General features: G+C 42.7%; 1 protein-coding gene across 10 annotated transcripts in view; it reads left to right on the top strand.

The window, feature by feature from the left end:
- Positions 1-21,586, top strand: part of FOXP1 (forkhead box P1) — a 345,834-nt gene that overhangs the window by 127,246 nt on the left and 197,002 nt on the right. The gene's annotated exons all lie outside the window — the stretch shown is intronic.

Genomic DNA, 21,586 nt, shown 5'->3' with positions numbered 1-21,586 from the left:
TCAGGTGAAATCCCATCTTCTGAGTTAGCGGTTAAGCCGCTCAGTGCAGTTTCAGAGCAGGACTCGACTCCTTGAGGAGCAGCCGTGTGGCCCCGGGCGTCCCAGCGCTGCGTGTGAGCCTGGCCTCGGGCATGTGGGGTGGGATACAGCACAGAGCTGGTAAAATAGATTTTTATTCTGCATGTTTTGTTTGCTTTCTTTTTTTTCCTCTGAGGAGCTCTGAGCAGAGGCACAAGTAACAGAACAGATCCAGCAAGGGGCTTTGATGGTTAAACCTTCAGAATTAAGATGTTTACATTCTCCTTTATTTAGCACTGTTAGGCATAATGCCTAATTATATGCCAGTTTTTTCCTCAAAGTAAGAATTTGAAGTGTTTGATTTGGGGAGAAGGGAGGGGAAATGTATTTTTACAGAATTATGGACAATAGTGTTAGTTTTCCAGGAGAAGTCATTTGTTTAAATGTATGTAAAAGTGTTTTCAATAATCAAACAGCGTTCAGTGAGCACTGTAAATCAGGGATAGCTTGCATGCTGAAAAACTGAAGAGTACAAAACATGCTACTAAACTTGTACATTATTGATAACAAAAGGCACATATAGACTTCTAAGATAGCAAAGATAGAATCCTTTAGAAAACCTTTAACAGCAAAAAAGTCAACACAAAGGATTTAGCAAAGTTTCACTTAGTTTAAAATTTCAAATCTTAATGCTTGTCAGAGTTAAATGCTGATTAATATTGATAATAAACCAGAGGCTGCCTGCTGTAACTCAGAGTCAAATGAGATGATAAACAGATAAATCTGTGGGTTTGAGCTCTAACTTTCTTATATAGGTTTATTTTCTCCTCCCTTCCCTTCAAACCAGGAGAAAGGTCAGAAGGACTTTTTTTCCTTAGCTCAATACAAAAAATGGATTGTGTAGCTGGTCTACGTGAAAAACAAAGTGGGCAAAAAAGAATTACTTTTTCCCAACTTTGTTTCATCAGGGAGAGAAATGGTTCTCAAATCACATTGTCATGTTGCTGTGCCACCTCTTTGCTGGCCATTGCAGGCAAAAGTCTAAGCCTTGGTTTCAGAGACATTTCTGTTTAGGAAGGGCTCAGCAGCATGTGCAGTTTCTCCCCAGAACTCTGGTGACTTCCAGAAGATGTGCTGGTGACATCCTTACTCCTGTTTGCCTTTCCCGTTGATGCCTGCTGCTCATGTGCTGGTGGGGTGGTTGTAGCTGGAGCAATCAGGCCACATCCAAGACTGGATTTATTTATTTTTGGACTGTTGGGAGAGGTTGTAATATTATTCTACTTGCTAAGACCTTGAGTTACTCAAAGTTATTCTTCGTAAGGTTGAAAGGTAAAGTGTGGTGCAAAGTGTTTCCGTAATCTCTAGTAACAGAAATTACAACATTACCTGCATGTTTTTCAAACCCTAAAAAGGTTGTGTGTGGATCTTTGGAAACACAAAGTGCTTGAAGACCTTACCTATTTGAATGAAAAGTTTTGTCCAGAGATGGGCGAAGCTGTGACTTTTCTTAAACAATCGGCTCAAGAAGATATAGAAAATAGATTAAGAAGTTTTGGATTAGTTTAAGAAGTATCTGAGCAAATCTCATTAACATGGCCCACTGCTTACTCTATTGAAGACTTCAAAGATCTGTCAGAGGAGTTCTTTCTGTGCTATTGTCTGCCAGCATTAGCAGTCTCAGAGAACATGTTTCTTTTGTTTGCTTTTGGCCCATTTAGCTGTTCTTCTTTTTCTTCTTCTTAATATTCCTTAATATCTTATACATCTTCAAGTGGGTTGGTTAGAAAAATATGTTTCTCCACTTTAAGACAGTCAGTAGCAGGTTTTGATCCTCTTATCCAATGCTTTTGGAGCCAATCCTTCTAGTCTTCATGAAGAATGCTAAAGGCAGAAAGATTTGGCCAGTATTTTGCATAATCCTGCAGCGTTTCTCCCATTACCTTCTGTAGATGCTTGATATGATCTTCAGTGAAATGCAAGACTCATTTGTATTACTCAACTGGCATTCAAAGTACTGTCACCAGTTTGGAATCCATGAAGAACATGCAGCACGAGGCTGAGAGGTTTGTGCACCTCTGGATGAGCCTAATCTACACCCACAGATCAAACACGGGTGCATATATTGAAAATGGTCCAACGTGCAAAGGTCGTGACTGCAGATTAAGCAGCCAAAAAGGATGCACTGATGTTTGCCTGTTGTTAAAAAGTGCTGTGAGGTCTATTAAGCTAAGCTGTTATCAGAGGAGGTCCAGCCTCCCTCATCTGGTAAGTTTTGTGCTAAAATGGTTAGACTGGCAAGTGCCATCACGGAGCAGCTCAGGGCTGCAGCGTCCCTGCCACAAGCAGGTGTTGAATTCCTCACACCACTCTTCTCTGTATGAGGAAACCTGAGCTGTGTGCATCTCAAGAGGGAGACCAGATATCCCAGGCAAGGCACTGATATGTCTATGAGGGATTTTGTTCTTGTTGCAGTGATGGGTAGTGCTGTTGAAGCTGGTTGGAGTTGTCATCCTGAGCCTTTTGGGAAAGGCTGTTGTAAAAACTGCGTTCAGAAAGTTGGAACCTGTTCTTGTGCCATCAGTGATCCGTGAACAGCCTCCTCTCTCCTACAGGTTGTAGCTTTGCTATGAACTGTGTTCAACAGGTACCTTGCTGTGCTTATCTTTTAACCTGACCTAACTACAGATACACCAAGGAAACAGCTCATAACACACCATGTGATACAGACTGTGCAGTTTCTGGCCTGGTTTTTCAAAACCAAGCTGGATAACATGTCAGGACGTGCTGCATTTTATCACAGCTTGGCTGAAGAAAGAATTGGGAATGGGATAGACAGGAACAGCATTGGTGCTTATTCTCCAGAGCCCAGGCATGGGCTACAGGTGAGACAGCCTGAACTCATGTTTGGTCTCAGACACAAAAGCAGATGGAAATATCCATTTGAAGGTCTCCTTCTGGAGCAGGCAATGAACTCCTAACCCAGAGTTGGGCTGACACTCGACCTTGTGCAAGTTATGCTCCTGGGCCAGTGGACGCAGGGGTGGTTTCCACTTACTGGTAGTAGGATGATGGGTTCCCATATGCATCACTGCTGCCTGTTGGGGTCTCAGGGCTTCTCAGCACGAGGGCAAGAACCTCTTGTAGACTCACAGGCTTGAAACCTGCCTCTAGAAAACTCACGTCGCAAAGATGGTGCACGTTCCTGTGTTGAAAAATTTAGAGACGTGAGAAAGTGACAACAGAAATAGATTCTTATTGCATATTTCTTATTTGGTCATCTCTAAGGTTATTGCCTTTTGCTTTCTACCACACCAGAAGTATATCTTCCATGATGCTTAAGTTACTGTTGTACAGCGATAGCAACTGTGTTTTATGGCAGCAGTGTTACAAGACCAGTGATGTCAGTGGGCATTACAGGAGGACACCCTTTTTATTTGGTAGCTCAGGCTAAAAACAGGGCATTAAAAAAAAAGGAAAAAAAGTTAGTTTTTTGTCCTGCCTATATTTCTCATTGCAACATGTGAAAGCATTTTTCACTGCAGTGAATGGCAGGAACTTCAGACACCACCTCTGAGATGTTAAATTGCTCAGTGTTTCTCCAGTGCAACCTGTGAATTTTAAGTAGTGGCTCTCCCACCTCTGCTGGCCGTATACTTTTCAGTGTGTTTTGCGTAATACCCCATAATTGCTCAAAAGGGTCATTTCTGACTCTGAGCTCACTGTTTATTTTTTTTAGTAGGGTAGCACAAACATTTGGACGTTTGTAACTAAGACTCTGACGTCATTTCCATTGCAAACCATTAATATCCATAGTTTATAATACGGCTTTTCAAAATAGATTTTTGTTGTAATATGATGATCTCTTTCTTTTTTTGTTTTTAAAAAGTAGAATTGTTATCCCTCTTAGAAAAAAAAAAAGGCATCTTTTGAGCCTACTTTCTGTTCCCATCATACCCTTTTTGTTAGTTTTCACAGCCCCTCTGTTTATCTATAGTAGTTGTAATACAAGTGTTTAATTTAATCCTCCGACTTATTAAGGGTTAGTCGATCCCAGTGTTGGAAGGAAATGTCTGTGGAAGGGCACAGCATTTCCTGCTCCTGGGGCACTTCCACCAATGGAACAGGAGTATGCAGTTGTGACATTACTAATTGTCTGTAAAGATCTTAGAAATAGAAAGTGCTACATTTAAAAGCCAACAACAGCTTAAATCCCTAATATGGGCAATGAGACCATTTCCTTTTTTGTGGGAGGGGGACTTTTGAACCCCCTTTTAATTGCAAAAATGTCATGCAGTTATTCTTACAGTTTGTGTTTGCTTTATTGCTGTCATCCTTCTCCCATTTAATTTTTATTCCAATAATTGGAAAAGATATTTTTATTGGGAAAATTTTGCTTCTAAAGCTTTACTGAATGCAAATTGAACATTGTTAAATATGTTATTATTGGAAAAGTGCGAATTCATTTGTGTCTTTGTTCCTCTTCAAGATCCGATGTCCAGTGAGAAAAATGTACTTTTATTGTTTTGTTTCCTTTTGTTTTAAGGAGGGAGAGATGATTGCTTTTGGTGCTGCTTACTTAGAGAGTCCAAAGCTTTGAGCTCAGTTTTGGAGAACATTAAAATAAGCCCACAGGAGGTCTTGTAAAAGTTGTAAGAAATTGTAAGCATGTCTGCTGAGTCAATTATACAAGATAAATTACCAGGGTAAGGCTGCAAGGTTCCAAACTTGTTATTTACTCTCTGCTATCTTTAAAACAATTTACTTCTTTTGATTTCACTGCAGATAAATGCATGTTTTGGGAGAAAAAAAAAAGATATTAATTATACAAAATATTAGTTAAAATTGAAAGAATTATCTGGATTTTTATTCATGTAGTTAAACAGAGAGTCTGGCCTGTCCCTCATTGGAAAGGTGAATCTGAGAGAACATAGTTTAAAAATGCAGGCTTTGGCTTTTTAAATTTCTCCTCAATGAGACTCAAGTGCACGAGGCAATTTTTTTTAAGATAATTTGAATTTTAATATTCAAGTTCTTCTTTAAAAAATATACACTTTGAATTTTTGAGAGCATTCACGGTTCCTTTTCAGTTTCTTAACCCTGTAATAAATTTCAGAAAATGGCGTGAATAGTGCAAATCCAACATGTGCATGGTGTAAATCCCACGTGTATAGTGTGTGCTCGCTAAATCTCCCCAAGTTTGTGTAGTCAGTGTGTCCTGTGTTCATGATCTGCAGGCCAGCTGGAGCATTACTGCTCAGAAAGCTGCCGTGGTTAACTCGGCTTGAAATGCATCCAGATCAGCCGATGGATTTTCTAGATACTTGATAAGGTGAAAAAGTCCAGTAAAGTCCTTTTCCTCCTTTCCCAGCACAGTTCAGATGGAAGGCTCAGAGAGGAGCTGGGTAAATAGCTGGGGTTTACTAGACCCGGCTGTGTCTGAAACTGATGCTGAAGCCCTGCAGTGATTCCCAGCTGGGCTGTGGTGCTGTGCTACATCCCCTACATCCCAGTGTCATTTGTCTTTGAAGTTGCCCTCCTGGAAGCTACTGAGGAGGAAGGCTTTTAGCTACAAGGGGTCTGAGCACCCTCAGCGAGTCCACCATTCAGACAAAACATTCATTCTTGCTCTCTAGAGCACAGGTGATGTTGGATTAGCACCAGGGACTTCAGGATCCTCGACCATTGCTGGTGTGGAAGGAAAGGTTCCTGTGCTGCAGCGTTTGTTGTGCACAGAGATCAGCAAATGTGGTGGGGACTGTCTGTGGTGTCTTATGCTTTGCCTTGTCAGCACCTCTCACTGCTGCCTTGCAGGTTGGGGTTGTCTCCAGTCCCAGAGGTGTTTAGGGTGGACCATGAGATCTCTTCTGTCCCAGCCTACCTGATCTCACCTGTGTGCAAAGGTCTGTCCGACTCAAGATATCTGATGGACTGTTGTAGGGGGTCAGACTTTCTGGTCAGTGTGTTGCTTGGCAGTATTGACAGTTATATGGTTTGTGTTGAAATGTTGGGGTTTAACAGAACATTAGGAAAAGTCGTTTGTCCCTGAAAGTAAATTTGTGCTTTCCTACCTCCCTTCCTGTTTCCTGCTGTCTTCTCCCAGGTAGCAGTGAGCATACCTCTGCCTGGTATTCCAGATGGTTGCGTGCAGCGAGGGGAAACCCTGAGCACTCCCTGTGCACTCTGCCATCATCAGGCTACATACCCTCAGTTCCCCACTTGTGTCTCCTTTCCTGTGTCTCTGTCTTTCCCCTTAGCAAGAGTAGGGCTGTATCAGCTGTATGACGAGATGCCAGGTATCTACAGAGGGCAGACCCCAGAGTACCTCCATGAGTGGCCAGGGCTGACTTGTCCCAAGTCTTCTGCTTCCCTGCCGCTCTCATTCCTGGGGAAGGATTGAGTTGGCCAGGCCTGAAGCCCCCCAAGAACAAGTGAAACCTTGCCCATCAGCACAAAGGATCTGACCCCAAAAGGAGAAGGAACATGGGGTTTAGGGATGGTCATCACGCTCAGCCCCAGTGCCTTCACAAAGCACAGTGGAGGGTGGGCTGCTGGTTGATGTGGGAGGAGGTTGTGTGTGTTAAACCTGTGATGTGCAGGAGACAGCATCAGTCTGTCAAGAAATTCTTCTTGACAAGAAGTTCTTCCCCCAAGAGGAGAGGGAGAAAAAGGTCCCAACAAGCTTTGTGGACATTTGAGATCTCTTCAAATACAACTGTAAAGAGACTTGTCCTCTGACATTGACATCCCGTCTGGTCACCGCCCATGAAGAGTGATCTGTGGCATCATCTGGGTAAGACCTCAGAGTATCTCTGTGGGAGAACTAGAGTTTATCATAGTTTTATATTGGGTTTCCCTCAGCGTGTAACTGGATGCATTAACAGTGACATGATCCCAGTGTGACCTGGACTTTAATGGGTTTGAACTTGGAACTGTTCAAACATTAAGAAAAAGCCCTCGCTCCCTGCATGTATTCAGCAGCTGCTTGTTATATGCAGAACCCAGATCTGCAAAGGTTCACTGGTGGTGTATTTTCAACTTTCAGATGAAAAGGACTAAATAAGTGCCAAAAAAACTAGGCTGTTTCTCTCCTGGTGCAGATGTGTGACTGCCAGGACACGCATACATCAAAAAGACAATGTGCCTCTGAGCCGTTTAAAACCTACTGCTTTGTTTTGTTTTGCTTGAGGCAAACAAAATGTCAACCCCCTCAATCTTGGGAGAGGGTTTTTGCTGTTAATGTGTGCTTTGGGCAGAGCCTGAGCCCGCAAGAGAGGATTTGGGGTTCGTTTCCTACCCCTGCAGCTGACTCACTCCATGGCATGGGGACTGTTTGTTCTGGACAAAGCTTTCTTGGGATTTTTTTTTTTGACTTTGCACATTGCCAGCTGTGCATGATGTACCATCCAGAATATGCTCTTTATCCTGTGTCAGACCTTAACTGTGGCAACAAGGCGGTGATTTGATTTTCCTGTCTGCAATGAGAGACAGATTTGCCCCTTGCCCTCCAGAGGGACATTGCAGGTTAGGTTATCTGGCTGCGGTGTGCTCAGACAGCTCAGAAAGGTACAAATTGTTCCTTTAACAAAAAAAAAAACAAACCAGGAAACAAACACCACCACACAACAACAACAAAAAAAAACAAAAAAAAAAACCCAAAGCAAAAAACTCCCCAAAAAAACCAACAACAAACCAAACAAACTCTGCAAGGCCTGTTTTTTTTCTGCAGTTTTGGACAGTATGTCCCATTCCTCTCCTGCTCAGCCACACACCTAAAGTGGTTTGTTTACCAAGTTTCTGCTTGAAAGGCGTTCCATTTACAAAGTTATCAGCTACCTGTAAACAAATGGGTGTAGGGGGAGGCCTCATCCCAGCTTGGGTTAGTGTTTCACGTGGAACTCTGCAGTAATGATGGAGAAGTTAGTCACCTGCCACCAGAGTCATTCCCATGGAATGATGATGGAGTGACCCGGAGTAAAGATGTCTCTTTGGAGAGCTGCTGACAGATTTACTGACCACCAGGTCAGACTAGACTGCCCTTTCTTTTTGGTGTTATGAATTACTATGCATTGAGTTTACTTATTAAATTGTTAGCAAGTTGTTGTGTTGTACCGTGTCCCTGTAATGTCACCAAAGTCACGCTGCCTCACCCCTCCCTCCCCTCCCCACAGCCAGGGCAGAGCTCTGCTCCAGGGAATCCATCCTGTTCTTCTATAGAGTCAAAACAGCATTATCTTTCTTCTATACTACTTTTCTTTTGCTAGGGGTGTAAATCCTTGGTTCTGTAGACCTTTGGTTCAGTTTTTTCCTCAAAGCATTAATGAGCTTTTTAGGTTTTGGGGGGAAAAAATTGGCCATTAATGATGACATGGTATAAAAATGTAGCAGCTACAGCATATGTTCTGTTGGTTTGTCTTGTCTTATAGGAACATCATTTTTGCACATCACTATTAACAATGCAAACACCCTGAAATGCTAATAGCACTAGTAAGCTTTTAATTCCATGGAATTTATTGCTTGCTGTATTTCCATGAATTTATAACGCTTTGATTCTTAAGAGCCCCATTTAATCAGTTTTGCCTGGCACAGAACATAATAAACAACTTGCTGGTGCTAAAGTGCCACATGGGGGAGGCTGCTAACAAGAAAGTTAAATGCTTCTGCCACTAGCAGTTTCTTCGCTGTATTTTTCATGAGCTGTTACTACCAGTAATGTACTTTGCTGGCTTTAGAGCAGTGGTTAAACACAGTGACAAACCAAACAGCACTCCAGCACTGTAAACACCCAAAGCAATGCCATTTTTGTTCAGAGCTACAGTTTAAACCAGGCTTGAGGCTCAGTGTCATTTTATGGTGATCAGTCTTTTTTTTTTTTTCTTAAAGGTCTCGTTTTTCTTGATAATACAGGGCTTTTAGGAATAATTAGTGAGTGTTATTGATCAAGAAAAACAGTGTGGAGGGGGAGAGAGAGAAAAAAGAATTGAAATACCTTAGAAACAATTCTTGTTTGTTTATGCTGTTTGACCATAAAAGTACAAAAAGACTGTCTTAATAGAAAAATACCAGATTATCAAGTGCTTTAAAGCAGAAAATGTCATTTGAGTCTCAAAACTGCACCAACTTTGTATAATTACCCTTTTAATTATCCCCAGTGGCCCATGAAATTTGTAAAATAGAGCATTGAGAGTTTGATTTACTTACATGTTGCACTTTAGTGTTATGCTCTTAATGAATATTGTTTAGTACTAATGTCAAGCAGAGATTGCTGAGTGCTATAGAGAGGTGCATGCTGCAGAGCTGGGTATTCTGCAGGGAATTGTGGAAACGCCACCTTAAATGAAGACTATGTACATATCTAAAGCAATATGCTGTAATTTTTATTGCCTGAATGGAAACTATATTGATTTTATCCTCTGCATGCAAAGTAGTTTACTATATTTTCTTTATTTAACCATGCCAGAGAAATAACCATTCTTAGGGCAATTATTTGCTTTTGTGTCAGCGTCCTCCTCGTTATGAAGTTACATCCTTTCTCTAAAGAACCAGAAAATGGCAGCAAGCTCTTTAATTTGCCCTTAGGACCTAACTGGTTTAGCCTATGGTAATGGAAATAACAGTAATCAATATTTGATGTGGGGTTTCTGTGGGGTATCCAAATATCATTTATTGCCAAGAAATTGCTGGAATAAGCTTGTGGGAAATGTAATCCAAAGTGTGGTCTGAAAACCCAGCTAAATTAAACAGGCATCTTCAAAGGTGAAGGGAAACGTCAGTGAGCAGTAAGAGTAAAGAGAAATAAAGCAGAGTCTGAAGGGTTGGATAATAGGATGTAATAGCTGGTGACCTATAAATTATTGGTACAAATCTGAGTGAGGTGGAGACTCTGTAGAAAGTATTTGCATTTGAAAATGGTCATAAAATGCTTTCAAGTGATGGTCTGGTCCTCAGGATCCATCTACTGACAAGTTGGGGAGATTGGATACCGTGGGCGAATGGCTCTCAGAAGGATGGGTTGCCTTCCTCTTGCCTCACTTTCTTCTTTCACCTTTTGAATTTAGCAAGTGTTAAGAGCAGCATCAAGTGCTTGTATGTGAGCTGGACCAGTTGTACAACTGCTTTGGCATCTCTAATAATGTGCAAGACCAGATGCCTCCAGAGAAGGTGGAAAGTCTGAGGTTTTACTTTTCCTTCGCAAACTCTTGTTCGTGTTTCCTCCATCGACTGTTGTACCAGTCTTGGTACTGCTCTTATCTAGCTGTGTGCTGGTTTCATTATGCTGCTGAACTCATGAGATTGTAGCATGGCTTCACGTTTCATAGATCAGTTTTTATGGAGTTAAAACTCAGCTTTTAATTTGTTTTTATAATTTGTGAAAGTTCCTATACATTTGTTGTATATATTGTTGATATGTAAATACTGTAATTTAAGGAGAGAAACAAGAGAAAACCAATGATTTTGCAACTTTCATATAGTTTAGAGAAAATTTGAGTTCAAATGCAGCCTTTAAATAAATGGCAAAGATCTGTTTACATACCAAGGACCAATATTTTAAAATATAATTTTTTTCTTAAAGTAAACAGAAGAGTGGAGTGTTTGGTGCACAGCTGAAATTTGGAAAGGCAAAGTTGTGATAGTTGTTTATGGAAACAAATTTCAGGGAGCTGATTTCTGGAATTCTGAAATTTGAATTTATTTATGTTTGAAAATATCTCGTTTGAAAGAAACTCAAGGGAACAACCTATGAGAAGGCTAATTAGGCATTTCTGTATGATGCTGAGCACAATGGGGCTCCTTTTGTTTGTCCTGAGGCCCCGCAATAATAAACAAAATAACTGCTAATAATTGGGAGCCTTGATTTGAAGCCGCTCTGACTGCAGGACTCAGGCAGTGTCAGTTTTCAGTAAGTGCATCAAGGCTGACCTTGAACTCGTGTGTGCTGATAAGAGCAGTGCAATAGCCCGGTCATGCCCGAGAGCCTGTCGTGCTCAGCACTGCTGGTCAGCTTTGCTGGTGTTTCTTTTCTCCTTGTCTCGTGCCCTTCCTTTGGCCAAAGGCTGGATGCTCCAGACTTTCCTGATGGAGAGAGTCACCTCAGCAGCAGCACCACAGATCACCCAGATGCTCTTTGTGCCAGGAAAGCCATGCCCAATTCGGCAGGGGAATGAGGAGATAGATTTGTTGTAACAGAAGTGGTTATTTTGGCTCAGTTTTATTTTTTCTGTGGTATGTTTGCTGTCTCCTCTACCACTGTGCATGGGTGCATCACTCCCTTCTGCCTGTACAGCTTTTTTAAATGTGTGTGGTATCACATCACACTCTGGCCTTAATACACCAGGAGATGATAGAAGACAGTGTATTTGTCTGGTGTTTTGCTATTGAAAGGGTTGGAATTTTGCCTGAAAGCCAAATTGCATGGCAGGAGATTACAAAACGTTTAGTTTCCAAATCTGATTTTTCTCCCTTGTGAATTTTTCTTACTTGCTCAAAGACAAGATTCATCTTGAACAGCCCAGACTGAGGTGGAGCTCATAACCACGCTGGAAAGCATCCTGTGGCTTGGAAGAGCAGCTGGTTGGAAGGAGGACGGTTCTTCAGGAGCAGTCAGGGCGCTTTCAGTTCTCACCCCGTCTCACTTCATACTCACAAGCGTTGGTGGGCTGTGGTGACAGCCCTGTCTTGTCACTGGGTGTCTAACGAAGGTAATAATTAGTCATGACACTGCCCCACCATAACGGACAGTTGCAAGTTGTCATCGCAAACCTTGCATCTAAGAGATCATCTCTCTATTTCATTTTGTGTCTAGGTGTCAAAATTTGGGCAAGAGTGGCACTTTCAGAGCCATTGAACTGCTCTTGTGATGGTTCTAAAAAATAAATTAAAAAATCCAAAGAGAAGTAGAAAAAGGCCAAACCCCAATATATTAACTCAGTGTTGTCCTTCTGCAATAGTCTGGCGTCACAGATGTGGACAGAAACATGAACTTGCACCTCAGGAGTAACTAAGAATAAGGGAAATTTCTGAAAGGTGGTTTTACTGCTGTTTAAAATTGGAAGCATGAAGTGGAAGGTTAATAAAAAGAAGACAATCCTCTGAACCTCGTGGTTAGACTCACATTTAGCCACTCAGCTGAGGAGGGGCAAGGGAGCTAAGCCAAAACCATCACAGAGAGCCCAGTCAGATCACTGGAGGCATTCTTGTTTTCAAAGTTGGTAGGAAATAGTTTTCTTAGGAAAAAATGGAATTGATGTTCTTTTTTTTTTTTTTTCTCTTTAGGAGCCAGTTTTCTGATCTCCAGTTCATGTTTATGAACTTGTACTGGCCTTGAATTTTGAGTCTTTATTTCACTATTTTTCATGAGCTGTAGTTTGCACATTTGTTGGCAAATTATATGTTTTTGCAATCCTGCATGCCTCTTGCTCTTAAGGAAAGGAATAAAGAAGGAAACTGTGTTATGTTGAAATGCTCTTTAGATCCCTTTGCATGTGTTTTTGCATATTCTTGACTTGTTTTAGGTGTTTGTAGCATTTTTCTTACACTTGGCCCATCATTAGCATTAATGGGGTAACAAGAGTGTAACAAGGATAACATACCCCAAGAGTGTGAGTTAATTTTCCTTTGAAGTTGAATGAGATTGTCCAATAGGCCACAGGCTGTGGTTTGCCATCACTGGAGTAGTTTTTGACTCCTTATAGAATAGGTAATCTCTCCTGGGGAGTCTACGGAGAATCCCGTTGGATTGTATATGCCACAGATGGGTAGATGCCATCTTTAAACGTGCCAGTAAGATTCTGAGGCACCTTTTCCAGCCAAGAACAAGAGGTGCACGAGATAAAAGAACCATTTGCCCCTGCAAGAATTGTGCATTCACATGATTAGTGAGGCGTGGTATTAAATTATTTGAGCTTTGTGCATAAATATATACTGAGAGAAGCCTCGTAACTGGGGACTTTGAATATAGTTTTCTTCTTCATGGGCCAAATACTCTGCTGTAGATCAGACTGAGAGTATTTTGGTGGAGCTCTGCCCAGGCATAGCAGCTGAAGAGCTTGTCCTCCTTGTGTGTGTGTTGCACTGTCCCACACCCAAAGAAATGCCTCCTCATGTTTTATGGGTGGACTTTGCAGCTTGATTGGAAATAGAAACACAGTAAACAGCAACTGCGTCTCAGAAATATCCCCAGCAACACAAACTGTCACTATTTCAGCTTCTCTCCAAGGCTGCTTCTTAGGGGGCTGATCTGCAGCTATATAAAAGCATGGTAACATAAGCTGCAGCACCAGCCCTGGAAAATCTTGTAGTACAGCTAACAAATATCTGCAAAACCTTGTTTGTATGTATGTGTGCTTACGTTTAAGATGCAAACTTGTATCTGAGTGTGCTCGGCTCCCTGCAGTATATAGCTGCAGAGCTATTTCAAAGAGCTTGGAAGAGATGGGTTTGTGGTATGATTTCTTTTTTTTACTGTGTTTTTGTCCTCCTGATGATGTTTATTAACATCTTTCCTGATGTCCAGCTACAAGGGATGGCCGCATAAAAGTTTACATGAAAATACATTTCTCCGTAAGTGCTCTCTCCCTGTGATTCTTTTACAGCTTTAAACCAAACCAGTTCCATCCTGTTTCATCCTCTACCCCTCAGACCTGATAGGAAGGATATTTCACTTTCATCTAAAATTCACCTTGTCCTTTACATTTTTCACTTTGGTTTGCTTGTTGATTTGAAGTAGTGGGTGTGAACAGCCATCAGAGAGCCCTGTTGGGAGCCCACTGCCAGGGAGAGCACCCTGGCTCACCCTTGGGATAGGAGGCACAACCCTGACTCCTGCTTTTTATTCCAGCTTTTTTTCCTCTGAACACACCAGCACATCTGAAAGTCTCCTTGCTGACCACTAGTGACTTGGAGCACTGAAACAGGAGCTTGGAGTCAAGGCCAATGATTATCTTTTCTGCTTCACTCCCTGAGCTGGGACCTGTAGCCAGGCTCTCTGGACATGGTTCAGTGCATTCAGGGACATGCTGGACATGAAGGATTTGCCTATTTGCTAAAAGAGCTGTCAGTGCCTGCGGCAGCCAGGAACTCTTTGGGCCAGTTGAGTTTTCCTCAGCAAAGAGCACAAAGGGGGCAGGTGGGAATATGGAGGGCATCTCCTGAGACTGAACCGAGAAAGATGGAAGGGCAGAGCTGCAGCACTGACTCTGTGTCCCCAGGGCCAAGAGATGTGTGTCTGGGAGAGCGATGCACCTCCATCTTCTTGCTCCCACTCCTTTTCCTTAAGGATTTACGATGCTCTGTGAGTGGAGACGTTCTCCTCTGTGCGGAGACACACCTGCCAGCCAGCTGCCTTGTAAGGGCTTTGTAGGGGACAGAAATTTGGTCAGGTGTTTGTTTATGTTCTTGTCCAACTTTAAAGAGCGAGCTAACAAGGTGCTGTAACAATTATTTTAAAGCAGTTTTGGAAGAGAAGCTGTTTTAATGGGTTTAGTTTTACTGCACAGCCATCCCCTGACCTGCCTTGTTTTTTCTCCTTTAGCTCTGTCCCCTGCCACAACTGGAATATGTAGGGCAGAACTGCACATCTGTAACCAAAGTGTTGAAAACTTATGGATACTGAGATTCCAGGATCAGTAGATGATTTTGGGCAAAGTCCTTGTTCTTTTTAGCACTTTCTGCTGGTTGGGTTGGGTTTAGTTGGTTTGCAAAGGTTTGCCAGGGAATATCTTGATCACCTTTTCTAAGGGTCTTTGCCCTGCCTCTAAGAAACAAATGTACGAAGCACTGCAGTAAAAAAAGACCTTACCCAGATTTATTTGTCTGGTTCCTTTCCTTCATGAAGTTTTCCCCTCTGCAATGCAAATAGTATCTTTGCAATATTGGATATCTTAGCTTGAATATTAGGTGTTTTCAAAAAATGGCTTCATACTGTGTTCTCTGGTTAGCCAAAACCATTGAAAAACAGTTTGAATGTAATAAAGTGTAAATAGAGCTGAAGGACTGTTCCTTGTCACTTACTCCAGCCCCGTAATGTCCGTAGGCTGGAGCTCCAGCAGGTTCTCAGGTAGTTTGGGAGGAAAAATGTGGGAGTTGTGCTAAACCACCTGAGAAGGAATTGCAGCCAGTACAGCCAGCAGCCACATTTAATGTTTGGTACATCGTCAGAACACACATTTTAGGAGTGATAATGATTATTTCTAGTACCCTAAGCAGGGAATGTGTACTGTCAGCTGTTGTGGAAACAAATCAAAAGACAGTCCTTTCCCTAACCAATGCAAAAGGAAATATGTTTTCTGCCTAATTTCTTCTTAAAAAGGAAGTTATGTTGAAGAACTCAATTTTTTCTATTGTTACATTTTATTTCCATTCACCCACTTTTCCCAGAATCTTCTCTGTATATAAATCTATTAAAATAATGGTAGCTGAGAAGGAAGGAGTAAGGCCAGGAATAGGTTCCAAGTGCATATTTCCACTGCTCTCCTCAAACCATCCTGTTTTCTTCAACACTGAGTCTGTTCTCCATGAATCAGACCCTTTGGAGATGGAGGGACCTCTCTTAGGTGTCCAAGGTTGAGGAGATTTTTGTGTATGTGAGAATGGGTGTGTGCCTCTGCACATGGCCGTCAAATCTGATTTTGTGATTGTTATTATTAACATTTTGTCTTTCCTGATTATTTTGCACTGCTGCTCTCCAGCAATTTCTTTCTAAAAAGCTTCTGTTGTGAACCATTACTGTGGGCTCGGCCACTGCTTCCGTGTGGTGCAGAGGAGTGGGAAGAGGGTATGACTTTGCAGAAACATAGGGTTACCTCCAACCACAGAAATCGGGCTGTAAAAATGATGAATACCTCTCTTCTGTCATCCATAGATCTGACAGTTTTGTATAACTTATGAATTAAACATCTGGGAGGTGTAGATGTATTTTTTTTTCCCCTTTTACAGTCACCAAAATCGAGGCAGATAAGCCGTTGAATAATTTTAGTCACCCAGTAACGTTACAGCAAGTTTTGGGAGCAGATCTCTGAATTGTCTTTCTTAACAGAAATGGCAGAATTGACATTAAGAGTTAGTAAGATCAAGGTGTCACCTGGTGCTGTGTCTTAACCACGAGACTTTAACCTTCAGCTCCATGCAGAACAGACAAGACCTTTACTGCAGAGGCCTCATTGAACAGATCCTGACAAAGTAAACAGCGTGACACTTAATTTATCTACCCCAGAAACATGAAGGGCTCAGTCGACCTGATGGGATCTGTGGTTCCAGGGAGTCTAGGTATTTAAAACCTGATGCTCAGCCTGCTAAGCCATCCCCTGCAGCTTTCCTTAGTGCATAAGATATGAAAAAATCTCCTGTCCTGCAAAACAGATATTAAATTGGATACTCTTTCACCCTGCCACGATAAGAAACGCGGCAGAGAGAGGCAGGAAAATGGAATGCTGCTTAGAAAGAAAATATATTTGAATCTAACATAAAAATTGGTGAGATAGGAGGATTTTCAGAGCTAGTAGCAATCCCTTCCCCAATGAGTTGCTGAAAATTCAACTCTCCCTGTAGTTTTTGCACTGGATTGTGAATAAAAATGGTTGTGATTGATGAAGCGTTTGGTGTCTCACTGTAAGTTGGTCAAGAGGGACTTCTAAATCACCCAAATGAAATATTGCATTATCATGAACGGTAACATGTAACTGTTAAGTATGCCGTTGCTTATCATAAGCTCAAGCTCCTCCGGAGCTCTGCCCGGCGAGAAATCTTTGTGAGCACTGGAGCAGAAGAGCCTCTGCACGGCCCAGCAGCACCGCAGGGCTCTGCCCTGCCCTTCCCAGGTGGGACACACACAGCTTGTAAGGATCGTGTGCTGCACTCAAGGTGTTGCCTGCACCCCCCTGCAGAGTGGGCAGGTCAGCTGAGGCAACAGGGGCAGTGAGGGGTATTTGGGGTTTTATCTTTTAGAGAGACTGAAAGAAGGAAAAGGCAATGTGCCTTTGTTTGCTGAAGGGCATGGACCCCTTAGTCAGATGTGGAAAGCCTTGGCAATGAATTACTCCCTCCTGCCTGGGGCTCGTTACATAGTTATGTTCATATTGCGGTGTTTTTTTGGCATAAAGCTTTTTTACCAGTGCTGTATGCAGGTCACGCTTCTAGAGTGACCCACACCTCTTGTTGAAAAAGCCTTGTTGTTCTCCATATGACTAAAAGCCAGCCCTGTTGGGCTGAAGTTTTCTATGTCCAGAACTTTCCACAAAGGCCTTGCAGCTGTTACTCAGAAAGGAATTGAAGAAATAGATGCTGCCTGGCAGTGTGTGAACACACAACACCAGTTAGCCAAGCAACCTTAGGATTTTCCATGTTTTAGGGATGTGGAGATGAGGAGGAAGGTCACGCTCTACGCAGGGATGTTACTTTGGGTATACCTACACAACTTGATCTCGGGTTGGCCAAGCTGCAGGTCTCCAAAAATGCTCCAAACTGGACTAAACTCTAGTTTCTCTGTAATGGATAGGAAATGTAACCAACCCTCAGTATGAGATAGGTGACATGCTCAGGCAGTCATGGTTCATTTCTTTGGCCTCCTTGTCCCTGTCTGCTCATTTTCCTGCTTCCTGAGCTGGCGATGTCTCCTCTCTATTCAAATCAGGTGGCTTCCTGTACCCCTGCCTGCCGGCTGGGGGGCAGAGAGGAAGAGCACGAAGCAGTAGGTGGGGAATGGTGCCACCCACCTACCTCCCACTAAAGTCTTTTACCTGCATGTTTTCATGTCTGTGCTCCAATGTGTGGGAGTTTGGTGGCTTATCCAAAAAGTGGTGATCAGGGATGCTCACCATGGTAGGTCAGGGGTGTTCCTTGTTTTCAGGAGTACCTTGGGAGTTTTGGATTGAGTTTTTTGCTCAGCAAGGGAAGAGTTCAGTGCAAAAGGTTATAATTGGACAAATTTACTGGTAACTGAAAACAAGGTAATTGAGATGGGATGTGGTACGTTGGGTGGTGTTAGTGGTCACACCTGTACAAGTATGCATGTATCATATTTAAAAATACTAATATTCTAATCCGTGTAAAGTTAGAGGAAAACCTTCTGTGTGTGTCAGAGCCTTGGATCCTGTTGGGGTGAACTAATACTGCACAGGGGTCAGGGGAAGAGAAGGGAGATGAAGCGGTCTCTGCATTGGTCTCCCTCATCAATAGTAATCTTAACTTGTGAACCTAAACTGAAACAGTCATTAAACTTTTATCTGAATAGGAAAGCTTCACGTTTTCTTGACAGAACTGATTCTGTGGCTACTAATTTATTACTGCAATTTAAGAAACAGACGTCTGTCTGACATGTGCCATGTAGTTCAGGAGGTCACCAGTGACATCATACTTAAAATCGTTATCTTTGCAAACTGTGCATTTTGCGTAAAAGCTTTTATTTATAGGCAGTCATTAAAATTGGGACCTGATATTTACTTTTCTTCTGATTAGGTTAAAGAGTGAATATGAACAAAAAGTACCCTCCTATTAGCACCAAGCAGTTTGCAAAGTGTGCTGTTCACAGGCAGCCTTTCTAAAGGAATTATGTTGAGCCATTATGGGCTTACATGGTACATGTTAGTTAGTACATTTGTTTTTTCACTGCTGAGAGTGGATTCGTGTCACAAGGGGTGTATTGTATTTTTTCCTAGTTCCCTACAGATTCTTGTCCTCATCACTGAGCAGGTGGATGGTTTGTTATGGAAGCGTTAGACTTGCAGAGAAGCGCTGTGTTACTGGGACCATGAGACTGTGGGAGGGTTGGTGGGTCACCTCTGTTGCTCTGTTGTTACTGTTGCAGGTGGACTGGGGCAGTTTGTGTTCTTGCCTGGGTATGAGCATTTTGCTGGGCCTAATTCTGAATCATCCTGTTTCCCAGCCCCTGACATGATGAGTGTTTGACCCAAGGCAGGGGGAGGAACTGCCTGAGTGCATCTCTGTAGGGTGTGAGCTGCATCTGAGGTCCCCAAAGGATGCACTGAGTTGTACCATTAGGATGTCATCACCAAATAGCCTGTGATCTACTGGCCATGTGTTATGGGGCAACACAGACCTACAGGGCTGGAGTCAACAGCCCTCTTCAAGGATCTAATTCTTGGGGTGTCCATGAACTCTTCTCCCATGTTTCCTCATCCTCCCGTCCTGCCATCTTATCCTTGATGCCAAATGCCCCTACCCACAGCCATGCTAAATGTAATATTCAGTGAGTGCTTAAAAATAGTGAACATGAATGCTGGTAACTTTTCCATGTCAGGTTTCTCCATGGTCATCAGGTATGAGGTTGCCCCCAGCCCAGCAGAATGAGCTGGGCAGGACCTGAGCCCCCTCCAGGGGAGCCCAGGGGTTTATTCCTGGGCTGCAAAATGCTGCCCCTCCTCATCAAGGGTCGTGAGGGGAGAGAAGAACTCTTCAAAATCGAGTGGCTGTTTAATAACTGTAATGAAAATGATTTTTGACCAAAAATTATGTATTACCAGTTGGCTGAACTGCACAGCATACTTTGTTAATATTAGATAGGGCTGGGTTGTTTTTTTTCCCCTCAGATCTTACTGCTAAGATCACTGGCCCATTTCAATTTTTATTGAAACAAATAAACCCAATAAAAACACTTATGCTGAGAGCTGAAGCTCCACAATAAAAAAAAAAAATTACTCTGTATTGAATTTATTGATTTATTTATTTACTCCAACTGGAAAATTGAGTATTGTGTTAATGTATTTTATAAGAATCACGGTGCTCGATGAAATGGCTAATTTATTTTAGCGTATACATAAATAGCTAGCAATTTTCAGTGAGACAGGCTAATGAAAATGATGCCATGAAATTGTCTATACTATGAGGAGTGATGGAGTCAAGTTATTATTGGTTGAGTGCTGCGACGTAGTGAACTGGCCATCATGTCTTTGAACTTTTGAACTGCTACTTGGTCGTGTGATTTATTGATTTTGATATCAGCGTGTTAAGTTAACTTCTTATTTTTGTTGGGGGGGGTCGCACACGCAGCACAGATGAGTAACGTGCTGTGTAATTTCATAGATGTTTAGGTTAAACAAGATGGTTGAAAAATGTAAAGCGTGTTAACGGGGCAGGGTTACGCCATGTGGAAAGGCTGAGAGATGCTTGCAGGTACCATTAGATGTCAACACTGGTGTTCTGATTGCTGTGGATTAGCCGAGTACAAGCGAATTTGGCAGGGTAAGTGTGCATCATATTTGTCAGAGAAACGTTGCCTTTGTTCTAAATTAAGCATGTGATCTCATAGCAACTTTGTTTGCCTATCTACCTTCAACCTCTCCTCGTGGCGTCTCTTATCACACTGGTGCCTGGTACGGGCTGGGAGCATCAGCGATCCCCGGCAGCCCTTTCCAGGGGCGCGCTCCATGTTCCCGGCCGTTGAGCGGCAGAGGATGCTCACTGGTGGTGCAGACAGCTCAACAGCTTGTGTGGGACTGTTGTACCAGAGAGCTGCCCCAATCTGCCGTCACCAAGACGTGTAAACTTGTTTCATCTTCTAGCTGTGATCCCCTCGCAGGCTGGCTGTAGTGCTGAGCCTCGGCATGCAGCGCTTGCCAGCGGCTGCCTCATCCCTCGCTGCGAGGAGATGCTACACTTGTTGTTCTTGGTGATTTGCTTAGGACGTGGAATCGAGGTATTAAAATAACATTGTTTGACTTGAGAGTGTTTTCTTGCTGCAGAACTTTTCTCTCGACTGTGCTCGTAGGGGACCCTTTGCATGGCGGCTGCTCTGAGCTCTGTTTCTGATTAAACCGAATAACTTGACACCTGCATTTTATAATTTGCTTAAAGTGCTCTATCCTGTAAAAGCAGTGATTTCAAAGCTTTAAAGCCAGCAGACTTGCAGGGGTTTGCACAACTTAGCTCATCCCACCAGTTCACAGCAATTGTGCAAAATGCGACTAGACTTTTCTAATCTACTTGCCCCCTCTTTCAAAATTGCCATTTTAGTGCCTGTCCTCCCTGTCCCCACTCACTCCCTCATTCTACCATGGGTCTCGGCAGTGCATGCGGGCGTTATTGTATTTTTTTTCCAATGATTAAACTGACATGTCTTTATTTGGATGTTAAAAGTGCTCTCTCCCCTTTCCCCAGTGCGACCCAAAACATTTCCAGCAGCCTCGCAGTGAGCAGTTGGGAAGCTGGTACCACTTGCCTCTCCCCCTCACCCCCCTTTGCCTCCCCCTTCTTTCATTTTATTTTTTTATGGATTTTTTTTTTTAATTTTTAAAAGAGATGGACCGTTTAAGCCAGAAAACAAAACTGGTGGGAAAAGGCTAAAAACAGGACTGACACCAACACCATTAGCTGGAAGGAAAAAAAAAAAATTCCATTTCATTGCAACTCTGTTATTGTTTACTTTGCCATACACATCCTAATATGGTTACCTCCCTGTCAAAGCGGCCGAGCCGGGCTGAGGGGCCCCCTCGGGGAGACGCTTCCAACTGCTGCTCAGACAATAAGAAACAAACGGCGCAACTCCACAAAAGGGCTGCCCGGAAAATAAGTGTCAAATAAATCCTGCCGAACTCTTCCTTCCCGGCACCCGGCCCCC

Source organism: Neopelma chrysocephalum, unplaced genomic scaffold, assembly GCF_003984885.1.
Source record: "Neopelma chrysocephalum unplaced genomic scaffold, ASM398488v2 Primary Assembly neopelma1_147, whole genome shotgun sequence".
NCBI classification, from domain to species: Eukaryota; Metazoa; Chordata; class Aves; order Passeriformes; family Pipridae; genus Neopelma; species Neopelma chrysocephalum.
The sequence above is the reverse complement of the archived record's forward strand: the minus strand, read 5'-3'. Positions and strand labels throughout refer to the sequence as shown.